Below are 5,000 nucleotides of genomic sequence, written 5' to 3'. Positions count from 1 at the left end.
GCCGCTTCCACCCCTCACCATTACGGGCTTCGGCTTCGCGCTCTTCGCCCTGCAAGTACCACCCTTATCCCATACACATCCTCCTCCTCCTTCTTCTTCTTATTATTATTATTATTATTATTATTATCTTCCTCCTCCTCCTCCTCCTTCTCCTTCTCCTCCTGCTCCTGCTCCTGCTCCTGCTCCTGCTCCTCCTCCTCCTTCTCCTGCTTCTCCTCCTCCTCCTCCATCTTTCCTACTCCCTCCTCCCTTCCTTCCTACTCCTCCTTTTCTCCTCCTCTTCCTCCTTCGCCTCCTCCTCCTCCATCTCTCCTACTCCTCCTCTTCCTCCCTACTCCTCCTACTCCATCTGTCCTACTCCCTTCCCTCCCTCTTTCTGCCCTGCCTCCTCTCCTCCCTCTTCCTTCATCCATTCCTTCTTCCCATCCTCATTCTTCTCTCCCTTTTTTGTTCACTCCTCCCTTTTCACCAAATTCTTCCTCTTCACCTCCTTTCATCTCCCTCTCCCTCCCCCTCCCCCGTCCCCTCCTTCTATCACCTCCCTATTCCTCCCCATCTACCCACTTCCCTTTTTTCTTCTTCCCCCCCTCCCCTTTCCTCATTCTTCCTCTGCTTCCCTCCTCTTCCTCCCCTCCCCTTTTTCTTCTTCCGATTCCTTCCGTCTTTTTCCCCTCCCTCTTCCTTCCCCCTTCTTTTCCCTCCTCTACCTCTTCTCCCTTCCCTCCACTTCTCTTCTTCCTCCCCTCCTTCCTTCTCCTGTCCTCTTCTTCCCTTCCCTCCCCTCCCCTCCTTTTCCCTCCTTCCTTCTCCCGCCCTCTTCCTCCCTCCCCTTCCCTCCTTCCTTCTCCCGCCTCTTCCTCCCCATCCATCACCCACTCCTGTCCCCCGCTCTCCCCCTGGGCCTCCTCCTCCCTCGTGCCGTAACGGAAGAAACCCAACGACAGATCCATCCCGGAGGCCCTTCAGCGCTCAAGGGGATAGGAGGGGATAGACGGGGAGGAAATCGGGTTGTAGGACTGGATAGAGGGAAGGGGGGGCGCGGAGAAAGGGGTGGGGAGGGGGTGGGAGGGCCGTCCGACCTTTACCAGGTGGCCGCTCCTCTGACTTTCTCCTCCCCGGCATCTCTACCTGCTGGACATTCTTGGCGTTCTTCGTCGACGGCCCTACTTGGCCTACAACTCGCCTCGGCCTACTCTGCCCGTCTTTTTTTCCTGTTTCCTTCCTGTTGTTGATTTGAGTTTAGATTCTCGTTTCACTCGATGAAGTTTTTTGCGCTGATGCGATTTCCGGCTTCTGCTCTTCGACCTGCTCGGTTCTTTGCCTCTCTGTCTCTGGTGCGGTATGTCGTCTACGTAATCTTCTTTTGCCCGGTTTCATGGTTCTCTTTGGCTTTTGTGGCCGCAAAAGTGATGCTTTTATCGCATTTTCTGCTGCTCTAAACTCTCTTCTTTCATGACCCCCTATTATCCTCTCTTTTACTGACATTATCCCTTCCTGCTCTCCCTTTTTCCATTCTTTTCCTTGGTCCACCCCATTCTCAAAGTTCCCCTCTTTCCCCCCTCGCTTACCGCTTACCTACCTACACCATCGTTCTTATTGATCCCTTCCCTCCCCCTTCCTCTTCCTGCCATTTCCCCCTTTCCCTCCCTCCTCCTTGCCTCCGAGAATAATGGCTTTTGAATCCGCATGTCGCCTCCGCCCCTTGCGACACCTCCTCCCTCCATCAATCGCCCTTTGAAGCAGGTTTCCCCGCCTTCAACAGAGAGTGGGGGGTTTCTCACGCCCCTTCCTCGCCGGGACAACGCTGGTCCGATTGTCCTTCTCTCGGCCTTGACACACTTTTTGCCATTTGTTTGACATCTTGACCACCTTGAGGATCTGTTCATACAGCCTCGGGGGGGGGGGGTTCTTTTCGATGTTTATTTCTATTATTCTTTTTAGAAAGAGAAAGAGAAAGGTTAAGGAGGGGCGTTTAAAGGGCAATTCTACGAGGAAACTTGAAGTGTACAGTTTCTGGATATTCATTGAGGATATCCTTCGTTTGGTGGTGTAACCTTTCTTGGGTGATTAAGACCAAAGGATACTAATCACCCCATGCTGTTGTCCTCAATGTTTGGTTAACCAGCCTTCCCGGGTCTTTTACTTCTCGCTGTAATCACAAACATTTCATCTAAGACTTTTTAACCTTTCTCTTAAAAAATGGATAAAGATAAGGGCCTAAGTAATACCTATCTTGAGTGACACACGAGTGACAGGTTTTCATATTGGCTGATTATTTTGAATGATTTTGGCTGATTGTAAACAGATTTGGAAAACTATATCCATGTAAGACGCAGTATATGTTTTCCTTTAGAGAATCTTCATAATCACGGGTTCCTCAATATAGGGAGTGTTACTAACGAAAATAAAACCTGTGCTGGGATACACAGGCGGTATACCCTTCTTAGCAAATATCTAACCAACCCATGCGGAAAATGACTGCAGAACGAACCTCCTCTAATTGAGACATTTAGCAGCCTGCAAGTGGGACATGCAACAGCAGCTCATTCCAGGAGAACCCTTCCTTCCCCGCGCAAGACCCACATTTTTCCCCGACAGAACATCGATATCACAGCGTACCAAGCAGAGGGAAACATTCTTGAGAAAGTAATGGCAAGAATAATAATCAGGGAGAGCCGGGTAGGGAGCAAGGAGCACACGAGCCCCAGGGGCATGTCAGGCTGCGTGAGAGTGACAGTATAACCAAAATATGTCGCTGGGCCGGGTGAGATGCCTATTGTGCGCGCAGGACCTTAATGAGAAAGAGAAATCGAAGGATACACGAGGAACCCCGAGCCCCGTCATGGAGGCTGTGGCCATTTGTCAAGATAACACAACGTGCTGGTAAACAGTCTTTTTTTTTCTTTTCCTTTCCTCGTTTTCTTCTTTCTGCCACCACCCTTTTCCCTCCTGCTACCTGGCCGTTATTGGTGATAAGCCTATATTTGTGAGGAACTAATGGCGAGTATTGTTGTGCTGAGAAATAACTGGTAATTGTCTAGTAGTTGGAAGAAAGGGAAAGATGGCTTTTATATCATTTGTTTGCTGTCTTTTGTCCATTTGCCTAAATTACTGTATCTCCTTTTTATTACTGTTTACCTTTTGTGTCCGTTATTCCGACTCGCTGCCTTTCGATTCCAGCATTATCGTTGTTATTACAGCTATGATTTAGTTCTATGCCCATTGTAGTTTCTTTCTGTAGTCATTGCTATTAGTTGCAGCTGTAGCGGTGTTGATGTTGTTACAGTGATAACATTGGATATTGTGAGCAATAATTGTGGTAATGATTTACTGACACGGATAATAACAATACTGACAAGTATAATAACTATAATGGCAATGTCCATACTGAAAGTGACAACAGGAACAGCAATGATACAAGCATTAACAATGATATCCGTATTGGATCATGATAATGAACAGCATAGTAATAATAGAAACACCAAAAATGGCAATGATAACAACGAAAGTAAGGTTATAATAAGTAATAGGATAATATGAAAATGGTAAGAATAACGACAAGAATATGATGATAAATTACAGGATGATATATAAAAGAACAACAAGAGAAGCAGTACTATAATGATAATGTTAATAACGGTTAGAGTAACCGATAATGATGATAAATAGTAATGTTAAAAAGTACATTGCGACACACCCCTTTCCGGTAACCTAATATCTGTTCTTTATCTGCTATTTTATTGTCACTTTTTAATGGTTTATTTTATCACATTATTCCTTTCCTTTTCAGCCATTCTTGCTTTGCTTTCTTTGTTGTGCATTACCCGGATCGTATCGCCAGACGTCATACGCGAACGTGCAATACGTCAACAACCATTTTCATTGATCATTCATGTCTGCAGTGTCTCGACGCTAACACATACCCATATGCATCATGTCAGCCAGGAACAACTCTATAACTTCGCAGTCTTTTATTTGCCTTTTATTTTTATTTTTTTATAGAAGCGTAAGTACTCAAACTGTTCTCAAAAAATAAAAGTCTACCTTTTATTTTTTTTTATAGAAGCGTCAGTATTAAAACTGTTCTCAAAAAATAAGTCTACCTTTTATTTTTTGTAGAAGCGTCAGTATTCAAACTGTTCTCAAAAAATAAAAGTCTACCTTTTATTTTTTTTTATAGAAGCGTCAGTATTAAAACTGTTCTCAAAAAATAAAAGTCTACCTTTTATTTTTTATAGAAGCGTCAGTATCCAAACTCTTCCCAAACCCCCATCAAACAAACAAAAACTGAGTGCACAGTTAGTGGCGCGAAGGAGGGTCGAATTAGGGTGGCTTGGCTGGCTGCCCCTTAGGATGTGTGACCCATTGAGGATAAAGCCCTTGGGGATCTGCCGTCGCACATTACAGGCGGCCTACATTTGTTAATGACGAGAGGATCTTCTGGGAAATAATTACCATGTGTAGATGATTTCCTCTTCGTACGTGAAGTTTTTGAATACCCTAACCAATATGTTAATGGTGTTGCTTACAGTGGATTCAAGGAGTAGTCATGGGATTATTTGTATGTTTCTCAAAATAATTTCGACGCTGATATTTAGTAAAAGATCTCACTGCCATCACTGCCCGTTCGAACGAAATCCATCTCAATTTCTCCTGCTGTAAAAAAAAAAAAAAAAAAAATGTGCAGAATGAGGTCTTCTGTTCACGCGACGAGATCCTACTGACCTAATCTTTAGTGCAGCAAGACCGAAGACCTTTAGATTAGCACGGAGGCCTCTAATCTTACCTCCTTCCAGCCTAATCCTAAAGCTTCCTGATCCTTTTGACGTTCCTCTTTATCTGATCAAAATTCTTTCTGCATGATTGGGCATTGGCTTCTCTTTATGCAAATGTGGTTCTTGTCTGATACGAGCTGTGCCATTTCCAAAGCTATAACGACCTCCCGGCGGATGCATTTCTTTCCTAAGTAATTAGTTTCCTTGGCAGGAAATTGTTCGAGT

Source organism: Penaeus vannamei, chromosome 10 (assembly GCF_042767895.1).
Source record: "Penaeus vannamei isolate JL-2024 chromosome 10, ASM4276789v1, whole genome shotgun sequence".
Classification (NCBI taxonomy): Eukaryota; Metazoa; Arthropoda; class Malacostraca; order Decapoda; family Penaeidae; genus Penaeus; species Penaeus vannamei.
This window is presented reverse-complemented; position numbering follows the sequence as displayed.